At 48.1% G+C, this 13,237-nt stretch overlaps 1 long non-coding RNA gene across 1 annotated transcript; it reads left to right on the top strand.

The window, feature by feature from the left end:
- The first annotated feature begins 10,874 nt into the window (after positions 1 to 10,874).
- Positions 10,875 to 12,574, top strand: LOC122467010. Its single transcript, XR_006292813.1, has 2 exons — positions 10,875 to 10,962; positions 11,985 to 12,574. It is a non-coding gene; the product is annotated as an uncharacterized LOC122467010 (long non-coding RNA).
- Positions 12,575 to 13,237: the final 663 nt, after the last annotated feature.

Below are 13,237 nucleotides of genomic sequence, written 5' to 3'. Positions count from 1 at the left end.
ATTCTCTCTTTTAATAGGTAATGACAAACTGTCCCAGAAACCACTTCCACTCCTTTCTCGCTGGTTATAACTGACTCCCTTACCTGAAGAGAGAGCAGAAAAGAAAGAACTGAGTTTTTTTCCAGATTTTATCATGCTAGGCAACAGGAACTGCTGGAGTTCTTGAGCTAAAGAATAATATCATCAAAGAGGGGTTTTAGGAAAGTACAGCTTGAGGACCATGGAAAAGTGGAAAGGAAAGAACTAGAAATGGAGAGGAGTTAAGAGTTTATTGCTGTCAGGGCTCCTGGATGGCTCAGTCATTAAGCATCTGACTTAGGCTCAGGTCATGATCTCACAGTTCGTGAGTTTGAGCCCAACTTCAGGTGACCCCCACTTCTCTGTCTGTCTCTCTCTTGCCCCTCCTGCGATTCTCTCTTTCTCTCCCTTCCTCACTTGTGCCCTCTCTCTCTCTTAAAAAAGGAAGGGAGAAAAAGAAAGAAAGAAAGAAAGAAAGAAAGAAAGAAAGAAAGAAAGAAGAAAGAAAGAAAGAAAGAGAAGAATATGTTGCTGTCAGTCAGTGGGATGGTGGGATGGAGATCTGGATTAGAATGAAGACAGCAGAAATAACAAAGGGCTTAAAGTAAACAGCATGTCTACTCACATATCTGTGTTTTCATGTAAATGTGTATCATTTTTGCAAGGATAAAGAAATTTATGTGAATAGAGCTGCATTTCTGTGTACTACCTTTGTTTTCCTCTGTGTCTGTGACTGTGTCACTCATTCACTCAGCAAACACTTACTGAGCCCCAGCTTTGTGCAAAGCAATGTGCCAGGCACTATGGGGGAACACAAACATGAGTCAAGCACAAGTCAAGTACCCTGGAGGAGTTTACAGAGTAGAAAAGGAGAAAACACATGTCCTCATAGCTAAAACGCAAGTCAGTGAAATGATAAATATTATAAAGTTATGGAAATTCAGAAGAGAAAGTCATCTTTTTTTTTAATATATAAAATTTATTGTCAAATTGGTTTCCATACAACACCCAGTGCTCATCCCAAAAGATGCCCTCTTCAATGCCCATCACCTACCCTTCCCTCCCTCCCACCCCCATCAACCTTCAGTTTGTTTTCAGTTTTTAAGAGTCTCTTATGCTTTGGCTCTCTCCCACTCTAACCTCATTTTTTTTTCCTTCCCCTCCCCCATGGGTTTCTGTTAAGTTTCTCAGGATCCACATAAGAGTGAAAACATATGGTATCTGTCTTTCTCTGTATGGTTTATTTCACTTAGCATCACACTCCCCAGTTCTATCCACGTTGCTACAAAGGGCCATATTTCATTCTTTCTCATTGCCACGTAGTACTCCATTGTGTATAAACCACAATTTCTTTATCCATTCATCAGTTGATGGACATTTAGGCTCTTTCCACTATTTGGCTATTGTTGAGAGTGCTGCTATAAACATTGGGGTACAAGTGCCCCTATGCATCAGTACTCCTGTATCCCTTGGGTAAATTCCTAGCAGTGCTATTGCTGGGTCATAGAGTAGGTCTATTTTTAATTTTTTGAGGAACCTCCACACTGTTTTCCAGAGTGGCTGCACCAATTTGCATTCCACCAACAGTGCAAGAGGGTTCCCGTTTCTCCACATCCTCGCCAGCATCTATAGTCTCCTGATTTGTTCATTTTGGCCACTCTGACTGGCGTGAGGTGATATCTGAGTGTGGTTTTGATTTGTATTTCCCTGATGAGGAGCGACGTTGAGCATCTTTTCATGTGCCTGTTGGCCATCTGGATGTCTTCTTTAGAGAAGTGTCTATTCATGTTTTCTGCCCATTTCTTCACTGGATTATTTGTTTTTTGGGTGTGGAGTTTGGTGAGCTCTTTATAGATTTTGGATACTAGCCCTTTGTCCGATATGTCATTTGCAAATATCTTTTCCCATTCCGTTGGTTGCCTTTTAGTTTTGTTGATTGTTTCCTTGGCTGTGCAGAAGCTTTTTATCTTCATGAGGTCCCAATAGTTCATTTTTGCTTTTAATTCCTTGCCTTTGGGGATGTGTCAAGTAAGAAATTGCTGCGGCTGAGGTCAGAGAGGTCTTTTCCTGCTTTCTCCTCTAGGGTTTTGATGGTTTCCTGTCTTACATTCAGATCCTTTATCCATTTTGAGTTTATTTTTGTGAATGGTGTAAGAAAGTGGTCTAGTTTCATTCTTCTGCATGTTGCTGTCCAGTTCTCCCAGCACCATTTGTTAAAGAGACTGTCTTTTTTCCATTGGATATTCTTTCCTGCTTTGTCAAAGATGAGTTGGCCATACTTTTGTGGGTCTAGTTCTGGGGTTTCTATTCTATTCCATTGGTCTATGTGTCTGCTTTTGTGCCAATACCATGCTGTCTTGATGATGACAGCTTTGTAGTAGAGGCTAAAGTCTGGGATTGTGATGCCTCCTGCTTTGGTCTTCTTCTTCAAAATTACTTTGGCTATTCGGGGCCTTTTGTGGTTCCATATGAATTTTAGGATTGCTTGTTCTAGCTTCGAGAAGAATGCTGGTGCAATTTTGATTGGGAGTGCACTGAATGTGTAGATAGCTTTGGGTAGTATTGACATTTTAACAATATTTATTCTTCCAACCCATGAGCACAGAATGTTTTTCCATTTCTTTGTATCTTCTTCAATTTCCTTCATAAGCTTTCTATAGTTTTCAGCATACAGATCTTGTACATATTTGGTTAGATTTATTCCTAGGTATTTTATGCTTCTTAGTGCAGTTGTGAATGGGATCAGTTTCTCAGTTTGTCTGAGAAAGTCATCATCTTAGCTAGAAAGGTAAGGGGGGAAGATGGCATTTGACCTTGGCCTTAACGAATTAACAAGAGGGGGCAGGGAAGGAATATAGGTAGGAGGCAAGTGATGATGGAGCATTCAGCCAATTGGCAAGAAAGGGGAGCAAAGAATAAGCCTGAAAGAAAGCTTAGCTGAAGAATTTGGATTTTATTTTGTAGACTAGCAAATACTGTTGATCCTTGAACAGCACAGGTTTGAACTGTGAGGGTCCACTTACAGGTGGATTTTTTTGCTATAAATACAGTACAGTACTGGGATGCCTGGGTGGCTCCGTCGGTTAAGTGTCCAACTTCGGCTCAGATCATGATCTCACAGCTCGTGAGTCCAAGCCCCACGTCAGGCTCTGTGCTGACAGCTCAGAGCCTGGAGCCTGCATTTGGACTCTGTGTTTCCTTCTCTCTGTCTCTCTCTCTCTCCCTCCTCTTTCTCAAAAATAAATAGACATTTAAAACAATTTTTTTAAATACAGTACAGTACTGTGTGTCTGAGTGGCTCAGTCAGTTGAGCGACTGACTTCAGCTCAGGTCATGATCTTGCGGTCCGTAAGTTCAAGCCCCACATCAGGCTCTGTGCTGACAGCTCAGAGCCTAGAGCCTGCTTCGGATTCTGTGTCTGTGTGTGTCTCCCTCTTTGCCCCTCCCACACTCATGCTCTGTCTCTCTCTCAAAAATAAATAAAACATTTAAAAAAATTTAAATTATAGTACAGTACTGTAAGTGTATTTTCTCTTCTTCTTCTTCTTTTTTTTTTTTTTTTTTGAAAGACAGAGTACAAGCAGAGTAAAGGGGCAGAGGGAGAGAAAGAGAGAGAGAGAGAGAGAGAGAGAGAGAGAGAGAGAATCTTAAGCAGGCTCTACACAGCAGAGAGCCCCACAGGGGACTTGATTTCCCCTCTGTGAGATCATGACCTGAGCTGAAATCAAGAGTAGGACACTTGGGGTGCCTGGGTCGCTCAGTTGGTTAAGCGTCCGACTCTTGATTTCAGCTCAGGTCATGATGTCAGGGTTCGTGAGTTCCAGTCCCAAAAGGGGCTCTACACTGGCAGTGCGGAGCCTGCCTGGGATTCTCTCTCTCCTTCTCTCTCTCTGCCCATTCTCTGCTCACTCACTGTCTCTCGAAGTAAATAAATAAACTTAAAAAAAAAAAAAGAGTGGGACGCTTAACTGATTGAGCCACCCGTGTGTTCCTCTTCTCTGGTTTTTTTTTAAATTTTTTTTTCAACGTTTATTTATTTTTGGGACAGAGAGAAACAGAGTATGAACGGGGGAGGGGCAGAGAGAGGGAGACACAGAATTGGAAACAGGCTCCAGGCTCTGAGCCATCAGCCCAGAGCCCGACGCGGGGCTCAAACTCACGGACCGCGAGATCGTGACCTGGCTGAAGTCGGACGCTTAACCGACTGCGCCACCCAGGCGCCCCTCTTCTCTGATTTTCTTAATAAAATTTTCTTTCTCTAGCTTACTTTATTGTAAGAATATAATATATACACATATACAAAATATGTGTTCATCGACCATTCATGTTAATGGTAAAGCTTCCAGTCAACAGTAGGCTATTAGTAAGGTAAGATTTGGGGGAGTCAGAGGTAATCTGCAGATTTTTCAACTGCACAGGTAGGAACCCCTAACCCTGACTCCCCCCACCCCACCGTAGTGTTGAAGGGTCAACCGTACTTATTGGACTCCAAAACCAAAGACCTGTGCTAGATACTGAATTTCTACCTGCGACTACGTGTCTTGTTTATATGTATATTTGTTTGTGAACACGTGTATGTTTTAGGTATGTACGTAGCTGTGTTACGTTCTTTATTTTATTTTATTTTTTTTCAATATATGAAATTTATTGTCAAATTGGTTTCCATACAACACCCAGTGCTCATCCTAAAAAGTGCCCTCCTCAATACCCTCTTTATTTTAATAGTCTATTTCTTCGGGGGGAGATTTACACCTAACCCTGTCTACGTGTCTACATGTGACCAGCAGATGGCGCCACAAAATCATAACTGGCAAGGACAGTTCTGCCTCTTCCAGCCAAGTAGCATCTCAGACCTCATCAGGCCATGGAGAGATCTCCAGGCCCTTCTAGGGCCTTTATCTGTTTCCATCATTAGCATTGTTCACCATTGTGTTCCCATGTCTAGTACAGAACCTGGCAGGTTGAAATCATAAATATGCATAGAATGAATTGATGAAATGCTAACACGCTCCAAGGGAGAAGTAGGAGATGGTGAGGGGTGGGTTGGGGGAGCCAGGGAAAGGAGAGAAGGTCAGCTCAGGTCATGATCTCATGGTTCATGAGTTCAAGCCCCGTATCAGGCTCTCTGCTATTGGTGTAGAGCTTATCTTGGACCCTCTGTCCCCCCCTCTCTCTGCCTCTCTCTCTCTCTTTCTCTCAAAAATAGATTAAAAACGTTTTTAAAAATACACGACCAATACAATTCTCTCTGCCTATTGCTGAGAAAGTTCCTTCTCACCCCATGTGAGAAGTGTTCTGTGAAGGATAGAGCCCCAGACCCAGCAGGGGGACCAGCTGGGTCTATTCAGAGAACTTTTGGCCCAGAGACCACCACCCAGTGCCCTCTGGCCCCTAGTACCTCCTTCCAGACCCTTCTCCAACCCAGCTGCTTCAGAAGACTGTCTCTCCCCCAGATCTGGGCTACCCCCAGCATCTCACCCTTCCCCATGTTAGCACAGGCACTGCTCACTGGCCTGTCCACAAGGAGGAAGCCTCTGATTGTCCACAGTGATTACCACTCTGGCCTTTTCACACAGGAACAGAGAAGCCACCTTCAATAGTCAGTTTGCTCTCATAGGAGAACTGAGGCTCCGACTTTTATAGCGCAAACCCGTCCCCAGCAAAGATCTACTCAATGGAACCAATTTCAGGTCAGCTGCACAGATGAGGAGCTGGGAATAGAAAACACTTTAGTGGTCTGGTTGAGTTATCCACGCACGGGGTCTGGCTGCTTCCCCTTCTCTCCCCAGCCCTTCCCACCACCTCACTTCTTTCTGAGCTGCCAGCAGAATGATGGCACGCCATTGCCGGTCAAGTCCTCCTCATGGTCCTCTGAGAAATCTCATGGACCTCAGTCTGGCATTCAGGACCCTCTACAAAGTGGACCCCACCTCCTACTCCAGCCATTTCTTCTAATACTCCTCTGTACCCACTTTTGCCCTATGCTCTCAGTGCCTCGGATGCACTAGCACCTGACCTCCCCTGTGCCTTTGCTGATGCACTTCCTTCCTGCCCTGGAAGGAACTCCTTCCCCACCTCTGCATGGCTAATGCCCGTTTTCCTTTCAAGGCCACTCAAATGCTCTCAAATGCCAACTTCTTCTTAAGGTTTTTCGTACTCCACCCCAACCTGATGCGGCCTCTCCCTTCTCTCTTGGCAATGGTTATTGTCAGCTTCATTCTCTTAGTGCTCTCTTATTTGAATGCCAACTCCTTCTACTCAGCTCTAGGTTCTGCAATGGAAAAAGCTGTCTCTTAGTCCCTCAGTACCCAGCAACTTGTTTGACATGTAGTAGGTCCTCAATCAATGCAGAGGAGGTAATACAGCTAAGGGTGTTTGCTATACTTCAGTGCTGTGAGAATACAGGTCCAAAGAACCATGAGCTCTAAGGGACACACAATATGGATGCTCTGTCCATGAGGAGATGAAAAAACACTGAGCACCTATGAGGTGCTTTCCGGCCCCAACCCCATCTCTATCAGGCTCCTGGCTTCCTCAAAGGCACACCACTTCAAAAATATCTCCCCTTCGGGACACCTGGGTGGCTCTATCAAATGAACATCTGACTTCAGTTCAGGTTATGATCTCACGGTTCATGAGTTCGAGCCCCACATCAGGCTCGCTGCTGTCAGCGCAGAGCTGGGTTTGGATTCACCATGCTCTTCTCTCTCTGCCCCTCCCCTTCCTCTCTCTCTCTCTCTCAAAAATGAATAAATATAAATACAAATAAATAAATATCTTCCCTTCTTCCCTCCATCATGCCTATCTCCCTTTCCTTTGCCTTCCTCCCGTACTGTCCCATAAAACCCGGGGATTCCTGGTCCACAGAACTCTGGGGAGAAAACAGATGGGCTTAGGGAACCTTCTAAGCACTGAGATGAGAAGTGATTATCAGAGGTCACTGTCTTGGTCAGTTCCTGTTTCTGGAGCAAAGATGCCAAAATCTGTTCCTTTTTCTTGTGAAAAATGTAGGGGTTTTGACTTCCAAAATTCCCAGAATTGATACTGTCATTGTGAGCTGTCTGTGTTTCTGTCTGCCTGTGTCTATATTAAGGGTCTGCCAAGGCTTCCTGGGCCTGCTCCTCATGGGTGAGTGTCCAGGGGTGGCCTTGGAAATGATACCTCATCCCCTTCTCCTCCCCAGTTACAGTGCCACACACCACACATGCCTGAAGAGGGGCAGGAGCATTAGGACAGGCCCACCTCTGGCTCCTACTTCCTTCCAGGACCTTGCAAAAGAGTCCCTCCCCAGATCTCGGTCTGGCTTCTCAGAAGCCCCTTGGAGAGGGTAGAAATTAAGCTGGTAACTTGGACTCAGAAGTGATGTGGGTCAGTCTGGGGAACTCTGTCACTGTCCTGCTTCCACACGTGAAGCCATTCCACTCCCGAGGCAAGCAAAGTCACCACCAATCCCTGCTCCCAGCCTTGGGCCAGGGCACCACCTTCTGTGCTCCAAACCTTTGAAAAGGCGGACAGTACCACTTTATGTGGAATCAGACCCTCCTGGGCCCTGGGCAGAGAAATGAGGAGGGCCAGCATGGGAAGTACTGGATGGGGAGATGGAGAAGGGTAGGAGATGGAAACAGGCACATCTGGACAAAGCCAAACCCAGAGGCTAAAGCCAGGGTAAGAGAGTGAGACTGGGCATTAGGATAAAGGTTAGGATCACAGTATGAAGGTCAGAGAGATTTGGGATAAGTAATGGTGTCAGGCCCTCTGGACTGGGCACACCTGAGGGGTGCAGGTGAGAGAGGACAGAACAGGACCTAGATAGTATTCTCTCCATATGCAGGAAGCAAAGATTAGAGCTTTCTAGCAGAATCCTCATCGGGCCCGCTTTTCTTTGATCTCTGCTTCTGTTTGTACTATGCGTACCCAATTCCTTCCTCTTTCTCTCATTCATTCATTCATTCATTCAACAAACATTTAAATAGTGTCTTTACTATAAGGCAAGCACCACACTAGACAGTGAAGTCCACAAAAATACTAAGATTCAATCAGTCATTGACCTTGTGGAGGTGTTATCTAACTGGGGAGATACATTTATAAACAAATTATCCACAAGCCTGTGTGAGAGATGAAATTATGTATGCAGTGGAAGCAATCTGGGGGAATAGAATACAGTGGAGGGTCAAGGAAGTATTCACGGAGAGAGTATGGGAGCTGAAAGCCCAGGTGGGACTCACCAGCCAGAGAAAGGAAGAGAGTAGCCTCAGGGTGATGAAACAGTCTGCTGGCTATAAATACAGAAGTCCTCCATAATGAGTTTCCAGTAAAGGGCCAGAAGCTCTTCAAAAGTTCTTCTACTTTTTTAAAGTTTATTTATTTTGAGAAAGAGAGAACATGCATAAAGCGAGGGAGGGGCAGAGAGGGAGACAGAATCCCAAGCAGGCTCCACACGGTCAGCACAGAGCCTGATGAGGGGTTCAAACTCACTGTGAGATCATGCTCTGAGCTGAAATCAAGAGCTGGATGCTGAGCCCCCTCTTTTTTTTAATTATTACTCATTGAATAATAGAGAGCACGCATGTGCGCAAATAGGGGCGGGGCAAGAGAGAGAGGGAGAGAATCCAAGCTGGCTCCCACTGTCAGAGCAAAGCCGTGTGAGATCACGACCCGGTGAGATCATGACCTGAGCCGAAGTCCGATGCTCAACAGACTGAGCCACCCAAGGCGCCCCCAAATGTTATTCTTGACTGGACAGATCCTGAGTCAACCAGCCCCTGTTCAAGCCCCCAGGGGCTACCCTCCTAGCAGAGGTTAACCTGGGCCCCAAACCATGGTCCTCCATGCAAATCTTCCCCTCCCCCTAGTTATGTTGTGGCCTTGTCCAGGGGTGGAACGGGAGCTTTCCCAGGCTAGGCTGACCCCAAGAAGGTTTTCTATCCCCTCATGCCTCCACACTCTGAAAAGCAGCCTCATTACTCAGGCCAATTCACCGCTCAGGCTGTCTCTACCACCCTGCACTCCTCCCCCAGCCCTCATACTAGAGCACCCAGACTCCTGCATTCTCCTGCGGGATCAGCCTCTCCTTCCAAGCCAACTCCTGCCTCGCTCCCAAGGCCTGTGGTAAAGAGAGGCCTCCGCAGCAAGCCGCCGAAGGCCAGGCCTAGAACATTTGCAGATTATCAGGCCAGGGCTTTCTGAAAAACAGGGTAGGCTGGGACGTGCAGAGGTCTCACTGCGCAGAGCTTCAGCACCCCCCTCCGCAGGGGCCCACACGTCGTCTGCGAGCTGTGTGCTGTGTTGCGCGCCACCCCAGAGGCTGGGGGCCCGATGGCCGATCAGCAGGGGTGCAGTACCACTCCCCACAGGGCCTACCCAGACAACCTGAGCCACCGACAGGTCGAGGAGGCAGGAGGCTGGGCTGGCCCGGGGAGTCTCTGGGGGAGCAAGCCCCTGCCCCTTCACGAGCTCCGGGGACGCTCCCGGGGGAGGGGCCCCCGCCGGTGCGGGGGCTGGGAGCCGAACCGCCCCCTGCCTGCGCCCCGCAGCGCCTGCGCACGCTCCCTCGGGCGCCCTCCCCGCCCCGCCCCGCCCGCCCCAGGCCCGAGCGAGGCGCCGCGGGAGGAATTCCAGCCATTTCCTCTGCGCCGCGCGGTATGTGGCCTGCTCGCTGCCCGACCGCAGCGCGCCCGGGAGGTTGGGGCCGGGCGGCGCGGGCCAGTCACCAGCCGCGTCTGGCAGCTGCCCGGGCCCCGCTGTCCCGCTCAGGATTCCCGGCCAGCCGCCCCTGTCCCGGGCCACCAAACCAGCCGTTCCAACAGCCCGGGCCTGCGCGACGCCCCCGGTTCCGTTCCTCTCCTCTCCTCTCCCCGCCCCGCGGGGCCGCTCTCTCCCCTTCTGTGTTTCCCCGCTGCGCCCCCTCCCAGCCCGCCGCCGGCCCTCTGGAGTCCCCAGAATCTGAGTTTGAAACTGAAGTTGGCACTTGCTGCGTCACCTTCGGGCAAGTCCGTTAGCCTTTCTAAGCCTCGGTTTTTCCATCTGTGAAATGGTGACCCTAACAATAGTGCTTCCTCATTTGTGCTGCCTTTACGTTAAGTGAGGAAAGTAACTTGCAGGACAAATGTCAACGAGGTTTTTGTTTCTCTGGGTATCGCTACTGCCCTTAGCTTTCCTAGATCTTCCTACTCATCCTGCCTGTGGCCTCTAATTCCAGCCTAGTTTGCAGAAGGAGCAGTCAGGGCTGGCTTTACAGGTAGGCATGTGGATGGCTGCCTGCCAGCCCAGCCTGCTCAAGACTGCTCCCTCGTGCATGTACAGAATGCCTGAAGGTCCCAAAGCAGTCTTCCTATGGATTATTTGCCCTCTGGTTCTTGAAAAGCTTAAAGGACGGCTATTTAGTTTTTTTGTTTTTTGTGTTTTTTGTTTGTTTGTTTTAATTATGTCCTTATAGTCTGAGAGCAGCCAGACACATACTGATTAGGGAAAGTTGAAGGTGCGGGCCTGGATGATGGGTCTTCAGACTTGGACTCTAGTTTTGCTGTTCTGGAACAGAGGATGGGCCACCACGTGTTCTCCAGGCTCCTCTTTCAAAGTGCAGATCCCCAGAGAGAGTACGTTCTTTCAGGCTTTAACCCTTTGGAGGAACAGCCTCAAGCAACTGGGAGGGTGGGATCCGCTTCCCCGGCCGCCCACACCTGCCTCACCCACGCCCACAGCTGCCATAAATATAACGCTAGGTGGGTCGGAAAGCCCCGGGTTTCACCAGGCCTGACAGCCCGACCGCTTTGCAGACGCAGCACGAAAGAGCCACTCTGTCTCGGTGTTCCCCCAGATGGCCCCTTGTTTTGATTTTGTAACTTTCGTTCCAGCCAGAGTCCCAAGGCCAAGAACAGCCCTTGCAGCAAGATGTGCGCCCCTCATTCCTCACAAACGCTACAGCCACAGACCGCATAAATCCAGGTAGAGACGGGCCCAGAAACACAGGTGCTATAAATATCCTAGTCCAGCCGGGAGACTGAGCTCTTGGGCAGCCCCTTGCCACGCACCCCTCTCTAAGCCTGGCACTTCAGGGCCACTGGGGCGCTGTAGGCGGGTCTCCCGGAGGTGGGAAGGGCAGACTGCATGTGTATCAGAAGCCTGATTGGTTCCCCTGAGACCCCATGACTGCCCAACCTAAGGGTTTTCCCTCTACCCAGGATACCTCTCCCTAATTCCCAATCCTAGACACTTCCTCCCTCCTCTGGTATTTGTGGAAGGCTTCTCACAAGAACCCCATGCTGGGACCAGGCTTCAAGAAAGTCTGACTCCTCTTTCAAGATAGACCAGATGGTGCCTTTGGCTGGAAGGCAACCACCTGAATCAGATTTAACAATTTACAACTCGATTCTAAATTTTTGGTAGCACTTTTTGTTGGCGGTGAGGGGGGACAGGCTGGAAGCAGAGTAGATTTAAAAGAGGGGAAAGAGGAAGCAAAGAGGGGATAAAGTCCCACTGGAAATGGGAATTCTTTTCCGAGCAGGCTGGTTCCCAAGAGCTTAGTGGGACTTTCTAAGCCAGTCTCCTGGGCCTGGGACTTGGTGGGGTGCAGCTCGCTGAAGCAGAGTCTGTTGGATAGCAAGAGACTTCACTGGAGAAGAGGTTATTAGAGTTCTCACACCTAAGGCTCAGGGACTCAGACACCAAAAATGTCCCCCGGAAATTCAGACACCTGATGGCTTGGAGAGAGGTTAGCAAGAGCAAGGCAGGTTTGAAGATGATGCGTGAAATGGATCTGAACTATCAGGTTTTAAATACGGCTGTAAAAATAACTGTAAATAAATCGCCGCATTAGAACACAGTAGGTAATCCTTCTAAAAATGTAGTCACAATTCCTCTTCCAATGTGGGAGCATACTCTTTAATCCCTATGCTAAGGAAGCTTTGCCAGCTCTTTCTCAACAAGAAATCCTACTTAGAAGTCACTATTCATTCTGCATTTTACAGATGAGGAAGCCGGTACCCAGCTGGCAGAAGAGAGGTTTGAACTCAGGGATCTGACTCCACTGGTCATGACTTGAACTTCTGCTGGGGGATAATCAATTCTGATGGCCTTTCTGACCATCAATGGAAACAACTCCACCGCAGTCTTTAACTGCCTTTAACAACAAAGAAGACATTCCTGCAACACTCACCTGCACCTAGCAGATCTGAGTGCAACCTCATTAAACTGAGTGGCCTCAGGGGACCAACTCCAAGACCCCAGTGAATGGAGGAACAAACTGTCCATAGAAATAAGATTCTAAATGGACTGGATATAAGTCACCAAGGTCAGGGTCAGCCCTGGACCAGCCCTTCTTGTGTGATTTCAGGACCACATGGAGGCCCAAGTGGCCTTTTTACTAAAAATCAACCGTTAAAGAATCAGATGTGTGTTTAAATTTATATAGGTCACTGGTAACTCACTTTGGACCACTGGCCCAAGACATATTTTGTCTGACTTTCATAGATTTTTTTTTTTATTTGAGAGAGACAGAGACAGCATGAGTGGGGGAAGGGCAGAGAGAGAGAGAGAGAGAGAGAGAGAGAGAGAGAGAATCCCAAGCAGGCTCCAAACTGCCAGCACAGAGCCCAACTCTGGGCTCAAACTCATGAAACCAAGAGTTGGACACTCAACCAATGGAGCCACCCAGCTGCCCCATCCTAGTATTTTTATTTAAGTTAACTACCAAACATTTAAAATTGGAAGGTTGCACAGAAATATCTAGATTTTTTTTCAGCTTCTCCCCCAAATCTCTCCCTGCACTGACATGGACTCTGACTTCTCCCACCTTCAGGGCTTCCCTGTCTTCCCCGCTACAGCCTGGCCCATTGGGGTTTGAATTTGCCGACCCTCATCTCCTTCACTAAAATGCAAATATTCACTAAAGAGGTAACTATTGAACCTCGTTGGTCACATACCAGTATGGACATTTTACCATACTTAACGTATTAGGGAGCTTCATTGTGGCAAATTAAGGTGAGGGTAGGAGAGAAAGTGGGGCTTCCCCAGACAAGGTGTCAGGCCCTCCCAGAGCAGAGCAGAGAAGATTTCTAGGGTCCTAGAAGACCACAAGATGAGAAATTGTTCAAACAGCTGTCATGGATGTGCAAAAGAAACATCACCTATTTCTCAGGAGCTCATCCTTTCTTCTAACTCAGCGAACACCAAGCTTTTTTTAGCATCCTGGGCTGCCTTCCCCAATCATCCTTCTGTAAGT

This window comes from Prionailurus bengalensis, chromosome A3, assembly GCF_016509475.1.
Source record: "Prionailurus bengalensis isolate Pbe53 chromosome A3, Fcat_Pben_1.1_paternal_pri, whole genome shotgun sequence".
Classification (NCBI taxonomy): domain Eukaryota; kingdom Metazoa; phylum Chordata; class Mammalia; order Carnivora; family Felidae; genus Prionailurus; species Prionailurus bengalensis.
Note: the sequence above shows the minus strand (reverse complement) of the source record. Positions and strands in the feature narration are given on the sequence as shown.